This window comes from Hirundo rustica, chromosome 6 (genome assembly GCF_015227805.2).
Source record: "Hirundo rustica isolate bHirRus1 chromosome 6, bHirRus1.pri.v3, whole genome shotgun sequence".
Classification (NCBI taxonomy): Eukaryota; Metazoa; Chordata; class Aves; order Passeriformes; family Hirundinidae; genus Hirundo; species Hirundo rustica.
The window spans coordinates 29,297,952-29,321,098 of NC_053455.1; the positions used below are offsets into that span (position 1 = coordinate 29,297,952).

The 23,147-nt window shown below is 40.1% G+C and overlaps 1 long non-coding RNA gene across 1 annotated transcript; it reads left to right on the plus strand.

Moving 5' to 3' along the window:
• The first annotated feature begins 351 nt into the window (after nucleotides 1–351).
• Nucleotides 352–22,176, plus strand: LOC120754470 (uncharacterized). The gene is made up of 4 exons (XR_005701450.2): nucleotides 352–535; nucleotides 7,079–7,165; nucleotides 20,350–20,414; nucleotides 21,333–22,176. It is a non-coding gene; the product is annotated as an uncharacterized LOC120754470 (long non-coding RNA).
• Nucleotides 22,177–23,147: the final 971 nt, after the last annotated feature.

Below are 23,147 nucleotides of genomic sequence, written 5' to 3' on the forward strand. Positions count from 1 at the left end.
TGCGCCGCGCGGGGGCGGGGCCGGCCTGTGGGCGGGGCCGGGCTGAGGGCGGGTCGTGCGGGGTGCGGCGCTGAGGGCGTGGAGGGTGTGGGCTGAAAGGGGCTCTTAGCGCGGCAGGGCGGCAGCGCGGGGCGGAAGGGTCGCTTAGCACGGTAGGGAAGCCACGCAGGGCAGAGGCAGCCTGGGGTTTGCTGGGAGGTGGAGTGCTTTGAGGGGACACCGAAAGGCTACCTCCGCTTCCTTGTCTTACGTCGCCGGCTCCCTCAAAGCCGTCCTTTGGCTGCGGGCAGCTAGAAGCTGTTACAACCGCTTTGAATTTATCAAGAATTCAGAAAAGATAATGTCTTGAAAGTGACTCTCCCGGCTGAGGCCCCTTGGTGCTTAATTGTTTTCTTATTTTGAGGCTTCTGCTGGTGGGCAGTGTTGAGGCACAAGGTGGGCAGAAGAGCTCGGGCTGCAGCCGTCGGTAACAGCTCCGCGGCTGGTCCGAGCGCCACAAGGGCGTGGTGGTAGCTGCCGTCTCATTGCAGCCAGGGTAATAAACCCCTTCTCTTCTTAATCGTTTCTCAAAGGCGTCCTTCAGCAGGTTCTGTGCAACGGCATTCCCCTTCCTGCTTGTTTAGCATCTAGGACTTTTATATAAAAGTTATTACCAGAATTGTAAAAATGTTCGTTCATGTAATGAATGCTTAAGGTAAAAGCAAACAAGCAAAAGCTATATTTAAAAAAAAAAAAAAAAAAAGTGGAGAAATAGGGATTTAGCCTTTTTGCTTCTAAAAAGATGAGAGGTTTTTTTCGTTGCTTTAATAACTTATGAAATGCCAGTACTGGGAAAATAGGCAATGGATTTTTGCTACATTTGACTTTGTACAAGTTTTCTGTCTTACTTGGCAGGAGAGTAATTTTTGGGAGGTAGTATTTTTTGTTTCTCACTTGTATGATCTGTGTTTTAAATTTAAAATGCATAGAGTTAAAATAGTCTTGGAAAGTATTCACTTAAGGATACAAACAGCTGCAGAAATCACCTGTGGCTTGCATATAGTTTGTGAGCTCGATTTCTTTGTCTTTACAAGGCAGAGCACCAGCATGGTTTAATTCTGAAGCATGTTTTGTTGGTTAGGTCTGTTTCTCATAGTGGCTTAATGATAGTTATCTTTAGCTTTCACAAGATATTTTTAAATTTTAATACAGTAACGGGAGAAAAAGTGCCAACAGAAGGTGACCTGTTGCTAAAACTGTCTCTGCTGTTGACTGGATTCAAAGTGATGGTTTATATGGTGTTGGTTCTTGATCTATGTTTAAATTTGATGCTGGTACGCCTATGCACAGGGTTCTAGGGAGTGTTATTTTCATGGTAGTTCCTGGCTTGTGGGTAATAGTCTCAGGTTTTGCAAGTACTGTTATACTCTGCTTTGTTCATTGGCTTTGTTTCATCTGTTTAATTTCTGGTGCCCAGTGAACAATATTCAGGGTTCTGTGACCAATATATTCTGCTTATAAGCTGAGGGATACGTGTCACTGAAACAGTTACCATTGGGGAAGAAGTGTATTAAATTATTTGTTTTCTCATTTGAATTGCAGGTACTTAGTATGAAAGTTAATAAAAAATAGACTGGAAGATATTTCAGAGATCACTGGTTTTCTGTGTATGCATTGAAATAAAATATACAAATATATAAATAAGATACACACATTCACCCATACTTTGTTCCTTAGAAGTAGTTTGTCTAACCTCTTTTTAAAGGCTCTTAGTTTGGTTTATCCTGATTATTTTATTTTAGTATTTATTATATCTCACTGAAAGGTTTCCTGATGTGTTACCTTATTGCTTATTGCTGCAGTTTAAAAATATTACTGCTATTCCTTCTTCCTTCTGTGGCTATAGAAAGCAATTTGTTACCTTGCTCTCTGCAGCTGTATTCCATATTTGAAATGTGAAATAGCTGTAACCTTTTGACTAATTTCCTGTGGATTGAATACTGCCTCAAGAATACCATTCCACTAGGATATTATGGATGACAACTTTCAGCTTTGATGATTCTTGCTTCCTTTACTGGACCCCTTTCATGGAGAACAGATCTTTCCTTGACGTGTGTTCCTAAAAACTAGATATACCACTACTCAGCTGAGGCCCTCCTAGTGCAGAGATTGTTTTGCAGGCTATATTCAGGTTGGAATTGTAGGATGTCCTACAGCTGTGCAGCAGTGCCAGCTCCCACGAAGCTTATGGCCAGAAGCGTGAGCAGTTTGAGAACTGCTTTGTGACCAGTTGTTTCCACTCCGGGTTTGGGGACCTGGCTGTGCTCGTGCTGGTAACAATTGAATGCTGCTCATCTCAGGCTGGTTCCTGAACTGGCCCAGGCCATCCTGCCCTCTGGAATGCACTCTGCCACTGTATCCACCTTGGCTGTTTTTCTACTTCCTTGGGTTTATACCCCTGTAGATGATTAAATACTTATGTTCAGATTATGCTTATTTAGTTGATTGAGATATATTTGTAAGTTGCGTTAAAACAATCTGTAAAGACCCAATTTTGTCAATAACATTTGACTTTAAGGTTTGAATGTAGGTTTAGGATTACTGCAGTTTAATGAGTTGCCTTTCAGATGAACTGCAGGGTCTGAGCCTGTGTTCATTCTTAGCAGGTGCATCTCAAAATTAAAATTAGTTTCTCTAAGCTCTTCTTTTGCTGAGGCTTAAGCTGTGTATTTTGCCTCATGCTTTCTGGGGGCTAAACCTGTGTTCTGCCTGTTAAAGCTCAGCTTACATATGGTAACTCAGAAAACTTCGTAAGTGGGAAGGGTACATGGGCCCATGGATTACCCTGGGTTTATGCAGGGTAATCCAAAGTAGGATTTTGTCTGAGAGTAAAATTTGTGTTTGTTCTAATACTGCTGAAATCAAAGCAATTTAAGAGTTTGTGCAACTTTGTGCTTACTTTGCGTTATGAGCTGCAGCAGCCCTGCAGTAATAGTGTCAAAGCTCTTTTGAAAGTTGCTGTTTGCTGTCTTATCTTAGTTTTCAGAATGCCCTGCTGTCCCACTGGCTCTGCTGTTAATGCAGAAAATAACTTTTGAGTTCTCTGGCATTAGGTCATAAAATTGGTTAGATTGGAAAAGACATTTAAGATGGTCCATTCCAGCCATTAACCAAACACTGCTAATTCTACCACTAAACCATGTCCTCGAGTGCCATATCTATACATATTTTAAATATCTCCAGGAATGATGACTCCACTGCTTTTCTGGGCAGCTTGTCCTAATGCTTGATAACCCTTTTGGTGGATATTAGGAAAAATTTCTTCAATCTAAACAAAGGAACAAACTTCTGTAGAAGTTAAGCAATTAAGGTGATGAATTATCAGTTTGTATAAAGATCACTAACTTCCTGCGTTTATTCTGCATGTTTCACTTTTTTACTCTGTGTTGTGTAAATCTCGAGCTCCCGAAGTGGTCCTGATGCTCTTGGCGGCGCAGCTCCCCTCGAGGGTCTGCTGGGTGTTTTAAGGACGGGAGCGAATCGCAGCTGACCCAGGAGAGGGCAGCAGTGCACTTGCACAAACCACTATGTCTTGGCTCTGTAGGGTCTTCTGTACCAAGTATTGAATCCCTATAACAATCGATTTTCAAAGCAGAAATACACCAATGAATCCCTTTGTAAAAGTGTATTTATTTGTATTTATAGCCCTAAAGTCCAGGGACACTGATGTTGCATATTTTAGGCAGACTCTGCTTCTAAGTAAGAAGGTGAAACTTCTTTCTCCTGGTATCAGCTTTGTCTACCCTGCAGGTCAGAGGTCATAAAAAACAAGCCCATGAGATATGTATGTATGTCTTTTTAATATTATATATATATTATTTTATAATACATAAAATCTACAAGTGATATAAATTCAAATTTTGCTCTGATGCTACATCTGAAGTCTCTTCCAGTCAAGTATCTTTGGGACCAAGACATATGCTGGTCAAACTTGCCTTCTTTGAAATGCTTTTCTTAATAGAAATGATTAGACATGATTTACTGGATAGTCTGATGAGTAATGAATTAATCTTGTTCTTGTGGCTCCAAAATAATAATTTGTATGTAAAATTTATCAGAAGTAAGTTGCATTTAAAAATTATTTAGGTGCTTATGAAGTTGTCAGTAAAAGTAATAAAAATATTTAGTTTATACTTTTGCTGGTACTGGTGGAGGGACTTTGACTTCTGATTATAATCAAAAGATGGAGTGCAGAACACGCAGGCATGAGTGGGTGCCAGCAATGTATGTGGTTCTGTGTATTGGTAGAAATGCAGCTGCGGTGTTATGGGTCTCTTCAGATAAGCTGGCACATTCCAAGGGTTGGTCTCTGGTAAAAGCCCGTCTGAAACCTTCTGTTTGCCATGGTCTACCCTCTCCCGTGGGAGGCACAGATGCCACCTATGCCACCTCAGAGACTGCATGTTGCTTCCTGTGACTGCAGCAGCCCAGTGCAGGAGTCTTGCTGCTGCAGCCACTTGAAGCTGACTGGAAGAAACAGAACAACTAAAATCCCTAAAACACAACAACAACAAAACAGAAAATCCAAACCTGAATCTTTTTAGACCTTAAGGGGACAGTTGAAGAGAGACTCCTGATCCATATAGCAGCAACTTATTGAGTGCAGAATGACAAGTCTGGTGGCTGCTGTTGCCAGTTTGGTAGAGAAATGCAAGCGTTTATTACATGTGAGTGTTTCCTGGTGTAGCTTCTATGAGTATTAGAACCCAAGAGTCCAAGGTGTATCATTACTAGGCTGCCATGCCTGTGTATAAAGTGAATTACTGCAGGACAGGCATGGTCTTAGATATACAGAGAAGATGTACCCATACTTGCTAATAGCAACAGGTTGGCTCTAATCTGCTTGACCAAAGCCAAATGACTGAAGTGATAGGTCTACTGAGTTGCTTTCTAGAGTGAGAAAGCAGCAGGAGATTAGTAGTTCAGAAGATAAGGCTCTCCATTGTGACAGAGCTCACCTCCATTGTGCATATGTGGATTCAATTTGAAATCCACGTTTCAGGTCAGGAGGTCCTGGTGCACTGAGCTGGCAGACCATGGCTCTGTGAATGATAAACTCCCAGCTGACCCTGAACTTCTGCAGGATCTGCTGCACCAGCTGGCTCCCTATAGATCTATGGGGCCTGATGGGATTAATCTGAGAATACTCTGAAGAGCTAGCTGATGTCATTGCAGGGCCTCTTGCACTGATTTTTTTGGATGATCTTGGGAATCTCTCAGGCACGTGGTGTTGAGTCTTGAGGTAGTCCTGTGCAGTGCCAGAAGTTAGACTTCAATAATCCTTGTTGATCCCTTCCAACACAGGATATTCTATGAAATTTCTCTCCCTAGAAAGACAAGCCGAAATCCAGACTCTGGTGCTAAATTTTATGCAGATAACTGTGTATGTCTTAAATGAGCTCTTATTGACTCTGCGTTGAGAGGGATGTCCAAGATCCTTTGATTTTTTTTGCTGTAGGAAGAATGGTTTGCTTTGTCATTTTGTTTTGGGCTTGTTACTCCTGTGATGTGGCACAGGCTTCTGTGCACCAGTTAGGTTTTGTTAGTCTGTTCCAGAAATGGTTGCATTTTCATAATACATTTTTCTTTCAAAATAACATGCTGTCTTTTGAATGCCAAAGTGCTGGATACGTGGTAGTCCTTTTGAACATTTTTTGATGTTTTAGCTAAATATCTTAAATATTATTTATGTGCAGCATGAGCTGTTACTCAACACTCTGAAATATCGTTTGTGTGTTTTTGACTTCTGTCATTACTTGTGGCCCAGTCTAAGGACTATTAAATGTGTAATGATATTCACCTGTCCTGATGGTGGTGTAGGCTTATGAAGATTGTGTGTGTATACACATAGATCAACATATCTCTGTCTACAAAACTTCATTCTTTTGGTGGGGAGAAGGCAAATTTGAAAGTGGTATTGACCACAGATGTCTGTGCTCTGCCATATTTCCTTTGAAAATGCAAACTATTTTTTTTTTGTAAAAAATAATGTCTGCAGATGGTAAAGTGATCTGTCAAGCAGGTAGGAAGGCTAGCAAGGATTACACTGGCAGAATGTAGAACCGGAACTTATATTCCTTGCAGAACCATTGTAGAGTAGAATATCGTGATGGTGAGGAAGCTTGAGTTGAATAATGCTGTCCTGCCCATTTTAGGGGGAAAGCTCAAGATCTGCATTGGAAGGTTGAGTTCCTGGTGTAAATAATGCTGTCTTTAGAGTACAGCTTTTTCATTTTTCTTCCAAACTCATTTGTTCAGCTTATGGGCCTCTAATGCACAAAGTGCTTGCAGTTACAAGATTGATTTCTAGTCTTGTATTTAAAATTTGCCAGGAAAATAACTAATCAGCATCTCCAAGGAGGTATTCTCTTATGGGGGTGCTTTGGGTATTAAGGCTGCACTTTTATACAGAGAGGGGTGAACCGTTGTGCTTTTACACACCAATGGCAGATGTCAGGGCTCTGACAGCTGATTTTCCACTGGAAGAAAAATCTGTGACACAGACCATAGGAATCATCTTTCTTAGCAGACTTCTATATTAAATGCATGAGGCTTTGAACAGATGTATAGACTGATGATATTGCAGGAAAAAACCCTTCTCCAGAAATTTCAATCTGGAAGTCAGTGTTTTGCTTTCAGAAAACAACTTTATCTTTGAAGTTCCTGGCAACTAAAGACACAGTGTTAAAGGGTTACAGACGCCTCATTTCTTGAAGTCTGTGTTCTGCTCATATCCAAAGGAAAGCAAGTAATTGGAGAGACTTGTGTGCAAGGAGGCATTGTAATCATATGAAGGTGGTTCTCAGAAATGGACAGTAAATGAACACCCTTTTGGAGTGTGAGCTTCCTGAACTGTCTTGTATGCACTGTGCTGTAGATATTCCCTTTGTAAAAGTACTGTTTGAATGATCTGTGTTGGAGTCTCTTGTTTCAAGTGTTTGTTTGTCTTGCGATTTTGTTTTGTTTCTTAAGGAAAGGGAATGAACGTTTTATGAGATAAGAATTCCTGTCTCTCATTCTCTTCTGAATCCTCTCTCAGGGAGAACATGGCGGGAGGAGGAGGAAGCTCAGCTCAGTGCGTGCAGACTGGTGTGGGAGGCTTCCTGTTACTGACGTGTAAAGCGGGGTGAGCAAGTTTCTTTTGAGGACTTTTGGGAGCATATCCTGAAGGAAGAAGGGTGGGAGGAGGGAAGGTTACCATGGGAAAGCAGTCTCCATATATCTGTGTTTTCTGCACAGGCTATGTGTGGGTTCTTTGATATGTTTGGTGACAGGGGAAGGATTTGAAAGGAAGTTAAAGATAATCTGCAGATATCTGGCCTCATAATGATAATGTATATTGTCTACTCATGTCTTGGTTAGTATTTATATGCCTGTGTTACTAAAAATAACATATGGTAATATATATTGTATGGTAATATGTAATACAGTAATTTATATTAATATTTATATGTTCTGGATGCTTCCAGATGCAATCATTGTGGCTCAATCTTAAATTTTATTCTTAGACTACTGTGCCTTTGGTCATTCTAATGGCATGTGTATGCTGATATTTATAATGGATGGTGACATTACCTTCCAGTCCACTGGAATGCCTGTTCCATTGTTGGCTCCACAGATGCTCTGCTTCATGGAGCCCTTCTAGGACCTGGTTTTCGAACTTCTGGGCACTGAATAGAAGCCAGGAATACTGAGCTGTGGTTGCATGTGATTACCAGTATAGATACTAGCCTGTAGATTTCAAAGCATGTGCCTAGTGCAGAAGTCTGCCCATGGGAGTAGCACTGCAGGAACTCCCATTAGTACAAACTAATAAAACTAACTTTCTGCACAGTTTATGATCTGTCATTTCTGTGTACCTGTGGAAAATAATGAAATAAAAACATTTTAGACAAGACACACAACACTTAAATGAAAACAATGGACTATTTCTGGGAAGAAATATTAGATAAACGACTAAATTAAATCACAGTGCAGATAGGGTAGCCTTGGCACTGTTTTGTGAGATGATCTTCAAAAGTCTGAAGACAACTTAAGGTGCTTTATGTGCTTTGTAGAACTGAAGCAATAATTGCTTCACATACAAGATGTAATATACCAGTTTGCAGTTCCAAAACAAAGCCAAGACTTTAGCTCTCAGCTTAATTGGATGGAAATTGAAAGAGCAGGTGGGATATAGAAGATGGTTTATGGGTTTGGTTGAGTTGTTGTTTCCCTGAGTAAAGCACTAACTGGAAGCAGGAAAGCTCTGCTGAGCAGGAAAGCTCTGCTGGTCCCAAGGAATAAGAATAGGTAAATAACTGGCTGCAGGATCATATAAATTCTGTACTGTACTCTTGTGGGAAATCAGGAAGTATGACAGAACTCTATATGAAATGGTTAAGAGCTTCTAGGGCCTTTAAGAGAGTACCAGGCCACAGGGTTTGATCTGTGTTAATTGTCCAGCAAGATTTAATTGTGTGGGGTGTGTAGTTTTGTTTTGTTTGTTTTTCCTTTGTTTGGGTAAAACTCAGTGTAAGTTGACTAATAGTGTTTACTTATTTTCTTTATAGAAAATGGCTGTTTTCCTAAGGCTAAGTATGATTACATCAGCTGGTAGAGCATCCTCACTTTGAGTACTCAAACATATTTTCTCTTTGTTCAGAATGATGTTTCAGAACAGCTGAAAACACACTTCTGAAACAAATTGTTTCAGAAGTGTGGAAGAAAATGAAAATACAGATTTTTCACTGAGTTGTGCATTAGCTCAAAGTCTAGGGGAGCTTCTAAGGAGTAACATAAAAGGGTGAACCAGTGATAAATCAGTGAAATAAAATTGCTCCCATGTGCTCTGGAGAAAATTAGAAGGGTGGATTAATGCCTTTATACAGTTGCTAGTTCTGCATGTATACTGTGTCCAACAGAGAAATACTTCTAACTTGAGGAGAGTATCCACAAAAAATTTATTTTGGAAGGAATGCAGGTATTTAGTAACCTTTCTTACAGACAGTTGCATACATCCATGCAGTCATCAGCCCTGTGAAATGAGGGAGGATAATTTCAGAAGAAATTTTAAGGGCTATTTTGACACGTTTTTCTTGCAGGAAAAAAAAAAAAAAAGGGGGGATGAAAGAAATAAGTGAAAATAGTTGAGTAGTCACCTGTATTTTGTTTTGGATTCTTTTTGTTTTGGAGTTCTTTTTGACCTACATAGCATTATTTGGTTGGATTGAATTCTTTGGGGCAGACTCACTAAAGCGATGATTCTTGTAGTAATGGTTGGCTATACTTGTTATGGGATTGGATATACTTGATATGGGAATAGACCATAACAGGAGAATTAAAAAAGCTTATATTGGGCAAGCAGCTGGACAGTTGTTCTTACTTCTGGTTGTACAAACTGACTGAACAGATTTTTTTAAAATGTTTTTTTCAGCATTCTGGTTATTCTTCTTTGTGCCTTTTCTAGCTCTAACAAACTGTACAAAGTATTGAGAAATTGAGCACATTATAGATTCCTGTGTTGTGGCACAATGCCCAGAGTGTGTCGTCTTTGACTTGTGGTTCAATAGTGAGCTGCTCTCAAATAATTCCTGGTTATATCCCAAGATCTTGTTCTTGACTAGCAATAAGTAATTCAGAGGCTGAAGGTGTACATGCAGTGTTAGGACTTTAAAAAGTATATCAAATTGTCACTGTTTTATCTGCCATTTAATGTCTTATGAGTCAGTTTTTCATTTCCCTCTGCCTTTTCCCCTCATCTTCTGGGAAAAAAAACCAAAAACCCCAAAAACCCACCCAAACCAAACAAACTAACAAAAACAGCAAACAAACAAAGCAAAAAAAAAGGGAAAGATGACCCCTTTTGAGTTCAGGGAACTCAAAAGTTCCCTTTTTAGGAAGAGTAAAGTTCAGTTCCAAAGCTTCTGTGCAGGTTAATTGAAAATAGTCACTGAAACCCTCTGCTACCTTACAATGCCCTTTTAGTAGGTGGACTGAGGGGAGCTTGCTTTAGGGGGGAGCTTAGAGAAAAATCCATTATTTCCAGGTTCCCAATTCTAGTGCTGATGAAATAACTTGGAATACACTGGAAATGTAATGTGACTGAAAGGAAATGGTTACAGGCTTTCTGAATTATTGCAAAACAGTTTGAAGGAAAGAAAAATCTCACTGGAAAGGGGTTACTAAGTGGCCCTGATTTCTTTCTGCCTGTTGCTGGTAGTGGCAAGCAATGCTGCAGGGACTGGAAAAGATGTTATTAAAAATTTTGTATGCAGCACATACACAAAATATGCGACTGTCCCTAAAGAGGATAAGAGCTTGGTAGTTGCAGTTAAAAATAATTTATTCAGGCTTAGCTAATGCTGCGGAACCTGGTGGTCTCTTGTGCTGCTGGCCTGTAGTAAGCTGCAGCATATGGAAGGTGTGGTGTCAAAGAAATGCACAGCTTTCTGATTGCTCCCTGAATGTGTGCCATGAATACATTGTATTAGTGGTGCTACAGTAGATCTAATCTTAGGATATAAGCAATTGGAATACAGATACTCTTTTATCTAAGATGTACTAGTCTTAACATGTTAGAGTCATCCTACCCATTAGGAAGAATGAACTCATAAATGTTCCAGCCTAAAGTCACCTCTGTAGTATTTCTTGAAACATTATTAACAAGCTGTGCTGGCTTCTGAAACCAGCTGATTTGACTTCTGTTTTCTGAGTTCAGAGGTGTGTCTGGTGTTTATGTTGTGTTTGCATGACAACTTTAGGGTGGCAGCACCGGTGGAAGGGTAGCTCAGTGTAAACCTCTGGCTGCATAAGTGGCACTTCTACACCTGCACAGAACAGTGTCCAAGACAGTAAATCCTGCTTGAAGGCTCAGGTGCTCCTCTCTTGTGCCAAGTTTTGTGCAGCTTTGTTCATCTCTGAAGGTTACAGGAAGTGGGACAATTGGCCTGTGGAGTTTGTTGGGGTAACTTGGCACAGCTCGCTCCTCTGGCCAGCCAAACCAGCTGCAGACAGCCCCAGATTTGCTGTGTGTCATGGTGTAGGGAGCAAGTAGGCAAGACTGGCCATGGAGGAGGGAGACACACCCTGATAGATCTGATGCAAAGCCTATTTAATTCTCTAGAATTATTTTTATGGAATGCGGATCAGGTGCTAAATCCTGGAATAGCATTCAAAGTTTTCTTATCTAAGAATACCAAATCTCCTGAGAGGCACAAAACACACCACTTCAGTTCATTTTGCTTAGCCAAAGCAAACCTACTGACTTAAAGTATCAAAATAATACATATGTTACAATTCTTGGTAATTTATAAGTATTCTGGGTCAGACTTGTGACTACCTAAACTAATCTGAGGGGTGAATCAGGCACTGTCTTATTTTGGGGTGTAGTAACTTGACAATGACCTTTAATACTCCTGATGTTAATGGACAAATTACAAGTCTTAAATTATTTGACTTTTTCACTGCATTTTGTTTCAACCTGTAATACCACCTGCTTTCCTGTAGGAGACTTTTTGTGTGCACATCCCTTTTCCTGGACACAGGGATAGTGGTCTGGGTTGGTTACTGTTGCTGGGTTTTTGTCAGGCTGGATGGCAGGTGGATGTCACCCTATCCTGTCACCAACCACTGGCTGGCTGGGGTAGGGAGTGTTGACTGGAAAAGCAGGATTTGTTCTGTGTTAGTGTGACAGCAGGCATATCCTGCCCAGCTTCCAAAGTGCTAGAGAGTGTTACCAGGTGAATTAATGCTTAGGCCAGTGGCAAATTGTTTCACCACAGTATCCTTTCCATAGGGGTGTCCTTCAAATTGTGTCCACTTCACCAGAAGTGAAGGCTAAGTGAGAGGGCTTGAGCCAGGCAGCTAAAGTTTTTTTTTTTTTCCCCTGCAGACAATTGGTTGGGGTAAATATTTTGTTTATCTTTATTCTTGAAGAAAGCTTGGGTGGGATTTTTTGTAATCTGGAGGAAAAAAAGAAGAAAAGCATTAACTGTTGATGTGTTATTTTTTCTAATTTAAGGAAATAATTGTTCCATGATAAGCTTGAAACTACTTTGATGACTGAAAACAGTGATATAATATATGAACTTAAAATAAGAAATATCTGATCTTGAAATCATAAGTTTGGTTTTGTAAAGGCCTTCCACTGGATGATATTATTTGTTTTGGCTTAAAAAAAAGCCAAAACAAATAATATCATCATCCAGTGGAATGGAGTATTATAAACTGAATGACACACTCATATTTGTGAAAAGTCAGTTTAAATATGGTGACTGGCTTCCTTGTGATTTAAAACTTAAATAAATGTCTTGTAGGCTTCTTTGGCTCTATCGGCACTAACTAAAGTGATGTGTTATTTGGGACATGCACTATAAATTCTGGGTGACCCTAAGTACAGGTTGTTAATCTCTCTTTAAAGGTGATAGTATGGTGAAAAAACACTAAACTTTATAGGGATGTCTTGTATGTTTTTCATCCTTCTCTTGCCTGATTGTTCCTGACTAAAGATTTTGGCAAGAGAACACTACTTTAAGTGTAGGTGTTGCTCTGATCCTTTTGTTCTGTTTTTCACCTGAAGCATCATCATCATTCCTATAAAATCAGAGTTGGCTGCTGTATGAATAATTAAGAGTGTTACAAACAGAACTATGATTTCAAGTGAACAGAGAAAAAGCAGATAAAACACTTCAAAAAATGGCTTTCAAGGAGCATCTCTGTACCAGTAAAGCAAAGTGAAAATAAGTAATAATGCTGTGTATATACCGCTGATTTTTTTAAAAGTTATTCTCAGATGTAGTTTTCAGATTGTCCCAATGCTTCCAGCATGATTTCAAAGGTTAAATGGTAGTCTGTGCATGTATGTGCATGCCCAAATGCTGGAGAGGAATTGCATGTGTGTATATGTAAAAAGAATGGTCCAAATATGTCTTGAGGTGTAACTTCTTCATCCTAGTGCTAGGACATGTATTTAGGGTTCTGGAGAAAACCAGAATGGTACACGATACTCCATCACAGCTAGATATAGATATGATTCTATATATACAACATATTAAAAAATGGAGGTAACATTATGTGTCAAAATCTAAGCCCTCTTCCAGCCCCCCACCCCCCCAAAAAAGAAAGGCAAAACAAAAAAAACCCCAAAATTAGGAGGTGTCACAACAAAGGTTTTCCTAACAGCCCGCATTCTGCTCCTTTGGCTGGATTACATTAGAATTCATCCCAGCAGCTGGAAACTGTATCCTTTCTCCCGTTGCCCTGCTGCCCTTGTACTTCAGCGGAGAAAGTACAGAGAGCAGAAGTGCGCTGGTCTTCCCCTCCACCACCTGCTGCAAGTGTGACTTCCGAATGAGGATCAAATACTGCAGAAATACAGGTGCAATCCTTGCATCCCAGCAGCTTTCTGATGCTAGGTTTTCATGATTCGGGCAGTTTGCGGATGTTTTCCACAGAAAATTTGTAAACCCAAATACCTCGCTCCAAATTCACCGAGACGTCAGAACTTCGAGGCCATGGAGGCATAGAGTCTCTCGCCCCTGTGACTGCGAAGTTTCGGGCTCCTCGCTCGCTCTCCCTGCTGGAAACGCTGAGGCTGTTCGAGCGCTGGAATTTCTGCGGCCGCTGCCCCGGCGGTGCCAGGCGGGGGCGCCCCGGGCCCGGGCCCAGGTGCGCGGGGCGGGGGGAGCGCGACGAGGAGGAGGAGGAAGGGCGGAGAGGCAGGAATATGCCCTGCTGGGCTTTCCGTGACCTCAAACGCCTCACGCCCAGAGATACTCACCGTACATAATACACATCGAACCTTAGTTTGGACACACCCGCAGTATCGTATTGTGTGTTTGGGGAGTTAACAGATAAGTTTAGCAATGGCTGTGTAGCAGGACAGAATTGCATGTGCATTGCTCTTAGCAGATTTCCCTTAAACTATCTTTTTGTTTTTATTAAGCCTATTCTTTCATAATGAAATGCTTTATCTAGGCCAAATTCTGCACTTATGGGCTTAAAGAAATGCTGATTCTTTTCAGGTCACGACTCTTGGCACGGACATTAGATAGCTTTCTCCTCTGGGTTGAACAGTATATGAAAATTTGCATAGAAGATATGAACAGCAACATACATGTTTTAAATGCTCTTTATAAGCATAGACTATGTTCTACTTTAGTTTACACCACTATAAATGCAGAATAAATCTTACTGGCAGAATAAACTGGATTTGATCGTGACAATGTTGGACAACCGTTTCTCCTGTTGAAGGCGACTTTGGCAGAACCAAGCCTTTAGGTTAGAATTGCATATTAAAAATGGGGACAGAACCTGACTGGCAGGGATTTTTCTGTTTGTTTTCAACATCTGTAGCCCAAACATTCAGCCTTAAGGAAACTAAGGCTAGGCCCCTGAATCCAATATCTCCGGGAGTTACCTAATATGAAACACTAGACACAGGGACCCATATGGAATTTAGGCTATGTGAGTTGAGGCTTACACAGCTATATTGCAGCACTCTAAAGTACTCCAGCCTGCTTTTCCAAGGTGTCCCATTGTTATGGGCTCTTAGATTTAGTGACTTAGAATTAGTCATACAATCCTCTGAATCTAGGCAATTTCTTTGTAATATCCAAGTCTCAGCAGCCATTGCTTCCTGAATTATTTTCCAGTCCTGTCTGATACCTGTGTGACTTCTCTTCCCAGGCTTGTTTCCACAAGGTATTTAATAGTATTACTCACCTCTAGCAAATTAATGGTATCAATGTTTATGTGCACACAGATGTCTTGGTGTTTTGCTGAACTAGGGTCTACTTTTCTTGATATGGTTTTTGAAAATGATGTAGGAAGGGCTTCCACAAGCCTTTAAGCAGATGTTTTAGGATATTTTTGTAAGAATTTGACTGGAAACAGAGCTTTGCTGGTGGGTTAGAGTATATATTGGGGTGGGGAAGAGAAAATTAAATATATAGCAACTTTGAAATGAATGTCTATGGTTCTAGCATTCTGGGTGCTATGCTAACAAGCAGGCTAAACTTGGATGTTCCCAGCACTCTGGTTTGGAATAGCTCCCAGCTTTGGAGTATAACATGCTTGCATTTGTATCTGGAATACAACTGGGAAACTCATGTTCAATAATCAGATGGAGGGAGTGTGAGTGAGGGAAACAGCTGCATATCTCTGGCACTAGGCTTTGCATACTGACCCTTGTTGTGTAACCTCCATGCTCCAGGAGGTTGGCATGCATTTAGCTGGGAAAAGTGTTAGCTAGTGAATTATTCCAATTATATAAATAGAGTAAGGGAAACCATTGCTTGTCTGATTATGAGAGTGATTTTAAGCAATAAGCACTTTTCTCCCATAACAAATGCAAGTACAATTCAGACTGTTTGTGCTATCCTTCCCCTTCTCCCAAAGTGGATTTGGCCAATGCTTCTGTCTAGAAGAGTGATGAGAGTGGATGGTCATGATTGCTAGGAGAAATTGTTACTGTGTGGGGAGATAAAAGGTTTTAATAAAAAGATCTTGGAGAAGAACTAGCCAATGGCTTGGAAAGAATAAGAAGCTGTTGCAGCACCAGAGGGGAGTGGAAAAGATTGCAGGTCAGTTATGCTTGCTATACCATTTCTGAAGTGTCATAACCTGGGTAATCAATCATAAGGCTTTATTTTGTGGCCGTTGGTTGCACAGGGTTCCTGAAGGCTGGATTCCCACTGCTTGCATTTTGTAGTGAGATGCTGATTCTTGCAGGAGCCAAGCAGGGAGAATACTCCCTAAGATAATAATTTGGTATGCTGTTCTACTTTCTGCAAACTATGGTGTTCTTTGGAGATGTTTTTATTCTACTAGACTTGTTCTAGTACTTTTAAATAGTATTTCATAAGGACTTTAGCCATAGACACCAGATGAGAGGAAACATTCTGCTATGTGTGAGATTGGCAAACCCTTTGGGTTTTACAAGTGAGTGCAGAATTCAACATTTATAAGATGCTGTTCTTAGTAGGTGACTGATCACACAGCTTTACAAAGTTTTGCCCAGTTTACAGACTGTAGTGCTTGATCGTTCCCGGGCATGACAGGTGCCAAAACATTCTAAGTGCTGTAAGGTTTCCATTCGCAGGTTTCTTTGGGTTTTTTTCTCTGATGCTGAAGATGCTTGTGCCTTCTTTTCTCAACTGTACAGGCTGGCATGCTCCTAGCTGGCTGTTGACCTTTAAAACAAGCAAAAAAAACCACCCCAAAACAAAACAAATGAACAAAACACACACACACACACAAATTAATATCACAAGCAGGCACTGGAAGGAATAGCGAAGCAGGGAACTTGGATTTTCTGCATGTGGCACAGTTGACCTGATGGAGTCTTGTGTGATGATGTTGTTTTTAGACTTGTGTTCCGCTCTCAGCTCTTGAGGAGGAATCCTTTCTGTCCTGTCAGCCTGGGGTCTGAAGATGGGTTAAATATGTATCTGAGTGCTACTTGTAGCCCTGTGAGGAGAAGAGTGTGTGGTTCGTGGGTGCAGTGGTTAGGGGGCCGAAGCCTCTATAGCCTATCTAGCCCCACTGGAAACTGACCCATATCAGTAATACATATGAAAGATGAGAATCTGTCCCTATGTCTTTATATATGCCTGGTAAATCCCTCACTAGGAGTCTTTCTTGGAATGGCATGAGGATTCCACAGGATAGTCTTAGAAACAGCCTAATTGGAATCATCAGTAGGAACAAAAGTCTGGGCCTTGCGTCAAGCAGTGTGCCATCAGCCTTTTACATTGCTTGGGATTTCATAATAAACTTTGACAAATTCTTCTTGGGTGCTTTCTGCTGAGGCAGCACAGAGCCCCAATGTAAGCAAAGGCCTGTCAACTCTAGCAAAAGCCTGAGCCAGTAGAAGACTTGACACAAGGGCTAAGATGTGTGAGGAGAGTGGCTAAAGCAAGAGCTGTGTGGCAGTGCTTCCTGATGGAAATGTGGCTACTGCATTTGAAGGAGGTGTCCTGACAGCAAAGCTGATCCACCTTTGCTTAAAAAACAAGAGGCAAACAAAGAAGTCCAACAAATAACACACTGCCCGTGGCAATGCTGGTTTTATGTAAAGGATGTTACCAATGTAGTTATTTCTGTTAAAAAGTATCAGAAAAATGATTCTGGATTCTGACCTGAGATCTGTTTGGTCTGGGGAAGTTGATATCAGATTATTTCCACAGGCTCCAGTTGGGGAGACTTGGGAGCAGATAAATCAGGATTGGCTCCATTGTGACATTGACTGCCATGACTGACTCCAGTGGGTTCCCAGGATCATTTTATGTTATACCAGTACTGCATTTCACTGAAATTTGCAGTCAGCAACTTTTAAAGTTGACCTTGAGTGGTGTTTTAGGCATGCCAGTCTACAACTTTCTGTTGTTTCTCCCCTCTACCAAGATAAAGTTCGATGGGAAAGGGTAGAACAATTTTGTGACACTTTTGAAGCTGTTCCTGTTCAGTGGGATTTAAGACATAGCTGAAATAGACTTATTTCCCCCTTATTACCCTTTGCTTCTGGTCTTTGACCAATCAATTCAATAAAATGAACTAGTGCCTTCTTATCCCCTCACTAATTCTGAACTGTCGTTTATGTGGGTGTTTTTCCAGTGCAACCACCCCATCAGATTCTATTTTTCTTACTTTAAATTTTTACAAAGCAGAAAAAAAATTAATTACAGATAGTTTTGAAAGTAATGGAACAGAATACAAGGAAAGAAAAAAAATAAAGAATGCAATACTCCAATTCTTTTGTATTTATATGGAAGAGGGGGTGAAACCATTGAAGGTGTTATTAAAACTATTTTTAAAATCCCTTGAAATTGAAAGCATTTCACAAATAATATTGAGCTAAAAAACAATAACAACAACAACAACAACAAAAAAACACCAAAAACCAAACCAAACAAACAAAAAACAACAAACCAAACCCAACCAAAAAAAACCTCCAAAAATATTAGCAGATATTTTCATGCTGCATCTATTTTTCCATGTAGTTAAAAAGACTGTTGTTACCTCTATAACTCCTGTATGTGCTACAAAAGCAGCCTACTTATGATGGTGTTTGTTCCAGAGACCGAAATTCACTCTATAAACAAGAAAGCTTGGCTACTGAAAAAAAACAATTGCAGTCATCACATCTAAAGTGTGTCTGGACCTCTCACTTCTGCCTACTCTAAAAAAAAAAAAAAATCACCCCAGTGGAGTAAGCAGATAGTCACAGCAAAATACTCATTTGTTTCTTTGAGGTGATGTCGTCAGTAAGGAAGGAAAGGTGAAGCAGCTCAAATCAATAGCAGATCCAAAGTTAGCACTTTCTTTGGATGAGTGTGGCAGTTTGTTTTTCTCAGGTAGAGTGCTATTCATTATGCTCAATCCGAATGTTAAATCTGTCTTAGAATCATAATTATATTGTGTGCTCTGGGCCTATTTGAGATAATATTGATTAGCAAGGTATTGCATTCCATTTTCTCATCATGGGCAAGAGGAAATCATGTTGTACCACCTTTGGGACCACATTTGGAGTTTTTGTTTAAAGGTGGTTAAAACCATAGGTAGACAGTATCCCTGGACTCCATTCAGAGTAGCAATAAGGAGCTTTTCTAGGGGGGTCAGATCATCTATTGATTGTTTCCTAAACTAAGCTACCTGTTTAAGTAGCTTAAACTTACTTAAACTTACTCTATGGTTTAAGTCACCTTAGAAACTCACTTTCATCCTTGTATTAGGAGTAAGAGGATGGTGACAGCATTATTTCAGATGAATCAAATATCCCATTGATGGATGTAATATAAAAACATTTTTTCCTACCTTTGATCCAGGTAAGAGTGAAATGAACTCCCAAAGGGTCCACCTTTTCTTTATTCTTTTATTTTTAATTTATTCTTTCTTTTCTTTATTCTTTTATTTTCCTTTATTATTTGTCCTTTTATTTTTCCTTTTTTTCTCTCCCCCCTCCCCCAGTTAGTTACTAAAAAAAGAAGGCAGACAGACCTGTGTCTCTGAATTCCGACTGTTGGAAATTCATAATAAACTTTGACAAAGTTGTTCTTAAGTGCTTTCTATCATGTGCTTCTTGATGGGAATTCAGTTTTGTCCCATCTAAATTTTACCTAGGACTCCCCTCAAGGAGAGGGCAACCATAGTTACGGAATGTGTGCTCTTCACAGGATGTGTCTGTTTTACTAGACTGCTTTTCCCACTATTACTGTGGTTTTGCAGTGGCTACCAGAAAGTCTTGTACTCTCCTTTTGAAGCAGCTTGTTTGTAACATTATTTTTTATTGTAGGGAAATGTAAAAACAATGCATGACAAAGAATCTTTTGGTAGCCACACAAAATGGATTTTCAGCTATTTGTTAAACTGGGGGCAGACTTGAGCCAGACTCCAGGAACTTACACAACTTCTGTCTCCCCAAATTTTTAAAAGCTTCAGACTGAGGCCTCCATGTACTTCTTACTAGTGGAGACTCCTCTTTAGTGTTAAAATGTATTTATTTTATCAGAACATCCCACTAAAAATAAAGGGCTTGAATCCAGGCATCAGCATACAAGTAATTCAGGTGTACTTGATAGAAAACTGAATAGTGCATGCAATAAAGAAAACTGGGTAACAGAATCAGGCCTGAAATCAAGATAGACTAAAGACATCCAAGAATTGTTGCTATAGTTATAGAGGGAAAATTTTGCTTAAAAAAAAACCTCTAAAAATTTGAGGTCCCTTTCATGAATACCATTCCCAAAATTGTAAAAAATGAATTCTTGGTGCCAATTTTTACACTGTGTATCTCCATAGTTATCTTTGTTATGCTGACTACCTTCTGTAGAAGGCTGGTGTTGAGTCTGTAACACTGACACTCTGATATCTTTTCCTCCTCTTTCAGCTAAGGAACTATTGGTAAAGATCAAAGAAAGGGAGGAGGAGGGCTGACAAGAAACAGTGTATGAGAGATGCCTGCACAGCTTTAATAAATAAAAAGGGGTTAAGGCTTCAAATCTCTTGCAGGATATCTGTGCATGTGGGGCCCAGTTTTGCTGTAACAAGCTACATTACAGCACACCATCTTATTTAGACCCATATGAATCTGATATTTTGAATATTAATATATATGAATTAATGAAAATTGTTAATCACTGGAAATATCTGAGAATATTAAACAATTGTTAATCTACTAGAAGCCACTTCTTTTTCAGCTCTGTTTTTTATGTTTCCTCCCACAGCAAAATTAGATTTGTGGCTTTTAATGTCGGTGTCTAGTTTCTTTCACTTTCCAATTCACAAGGGTTGAGGAATGTATAATAAGAACCTAACTTTCCCTCCCTCCAGAAAACAGCAACTCTACGTTGAAACTGACCAAGATGAAAAGGAAAACAGAAGATAATAAATACAAGGTAAAAATTCTTTCATAGTTTGAAATATTATCAGCTAAAATAAGGCTTTTCAAAGTATACAGGAATATCGTGAGACCTCACAAAAAGTATCAATGTGTTATGTAAATAGTAAAAATGTTTGAAACAGAGGTGGATCAGGAGAGCAGCACTATGATCCATGAGATATGACACTTCCCAATACACTGAGAAGGTCTGACACTGTGTTTCTTCTGCTTGGGTAGAGACAAGCTGCAGTTCTCTATGAGGGGCTGGAGTTGAGATGGTGAACTCTCTTCTAAAGCCCTGCTCTCTCTGACCCTATAGATGCATCATGCTTAGGCCTTGTGTTAATGCTATAGATGTCACCCCAACAGATTTATGTCAAAACTTACCTTCCTTTTTCAAAATTTATGTGTTGGCTGTCCAAACATTTGGCAAGCTCTTGTTAAGAATATGCCCACTAGGCATATTCTTTTAAGAATATGCCCATCTAGGTTTTTTTTTTTTTAATGCCATATACTTTTAAGTTATTTATATTTTCTTGCAGCCTCCTTGCTATGTTTCAGGTGAGTGTGAATAAAACTAACAGTAACTAAATACAAATGTAAAAGTCCAGAAGTTGTGATATAGTGAATATGTAACTGAGTGTATTTCAGCTTTGTTGGTCCTCCAGGATGTAAAACAATAGTAACATTACTGATTAGTGACTTAGGGTACACTAAAATCAGAAGAAAGATTGATCTAAAATTTAGGTCATAAATAATCTACCAGTGATGGACTGGTGTATATGTGAAAATGGAGGTAACTGTGGTGTGGTGTGAAATTTTTATTAACATAGTTTGCGATGTTCCCCCTGCTTACAAATAGTGGACCTGTAAACAAGTTGTGTAGTTCATTACAAGCAAAATGCCAGTCAGTGCTCTGTGCCTCTTCTTTCAGCTAAAATGGTAATCTAACCATTGTGGGATTCTGCATGAAAAACACTGCAGGAAAATTATATGGACATGTGAGCAAAGCCTGATGTCTTTGTTACCGCGGGTGAGACTTCCCATTGCTCTGATATGGCAGCTCTGTCCTTGGGCGTCCTGGAGATTCCTCTGAGCAAGGCAGTGCTGTTGACTAGTTCTCCTAGCCAGGAACGTGGGATCTGCCTGGGAAAAGGGCTATCAACAGTCCAAGGTCATCTGTGCCTGTTCTCACTGTTTGTTGCTTTTGCTGGTAGCTGATAAAGGCCCAACATCTAAATAACAGGAGCAGCCAGGGAAGCATGTGTGGCTTCATCCCATTTTTCCAATACACTCCCTGCCAAGCTACACCAAGAGCTGTTTGCCTGCAGAGCAGGAATGGGCCTATATATTCAACAAAACAGGACCAGAGGGACTCATTCAACTCCTAAAAATGACCTCAAACTGGGTTTTTTAATTATCTGAAAATGTCACCAGTTTGGATTAGAAAATCTCAGGGCTTTCTAGAGCTTGGCTGGGTTTTGGTACCTTCTCTCAGTAACACGAATCTCTCCTGTTCTGCAGTGTGATACAGTCCTAGGCTATTTTTTTTCTTGTGTGTGAAGCAAAATCATTATTATCCCACTAGCGACTATTGCCCATCCTACAGTAAGTTCTCGAGTGTTTGCCATTAAGCAAATATCACAGGAACAAGAAAAGTCAAACCAGAAATCCTCATAGTAGCCAGATGGGGTGTAGGTTGCTGGTCTGTGGTCGCTGGTTCAGGTGCAGGCTGTGTCGTTTGTTTCTTTGCAGCGCACACATCAACTGTGTGCTTGTGACAAGTTGGCAGTTTGTGGTTAGCTTTTCCTGTGAGCAGTGAGAGTACCAAGCGGGAGGGTCTGAAGTCGCATTCAATGTCACCTGGACCACTGCGATATTAAATAATATAATGTAATATGATAATGGAAACGTTCTTAAAGATTACTTCCCAGAACTGTTTTGGGATAGATCTCAGCATCTTGGCAACTCTCCAGCTGACAGAAAGCTTATTTCTCCTAAGCAGTGCCTGTAACCAAATGGCTTAGATTGCTTTGATGGAAGAGATGCTTCCCTCCAGGGATATACGCCTGGCACAGTACCTAAGTTGACCTAGTAGCTAGAATAGGCAATGTTTCAGAAAGAGGGACCTTAGACAGATCTTAAAATTTAACTTTTTTCAAACTTCTGATAAATCCTTAATGGACAGGAAACCGCTGCGTTACACTTGTGTACCTGTCCTCACCGTGAGTAACAATTATACTCTTTTTGTTCTCCATTCCTCTTCCTTTTCTCTTTTGCCCCAGTATTGGAAAGTTTTATTCTGTAAAATAGTTGAGCAAGAGAGGTTTTGGTAGTCTTTACTTTTTCAAGTTCAGCCCAGGAAGATTGTTATCTCTGCTTCTGTTAACATCTCACAAACATCACCAGTTCTATTCTTTTATTCATTAAGTTGTGAATGAAATTGTTTTCCTAGTTTCCTGACTTTTACTGCTTTGACAACAGTGTGTTTTAATTGTCTCTAGTTGAGTTTCTTTTGGATGTATAGAAGCAAAGAATGGAGATGCAAGCTTAGATTTGGTGGAGCTTGTTTGTGTTTTTTAGAGGGATAGAGAATGCCTGAAGGAAGAAGAGACCTTTGAGAGTGGGAGAAAAGCATAATGACAAAGCTGACATTACTATCAGACAAGAAGAGAACTTCTTTGTTTGATTCTGCTCTTGTTGGCACCTGATTTACACCGGAGCAATTTCGTGAACTTCAGTGAGTTTA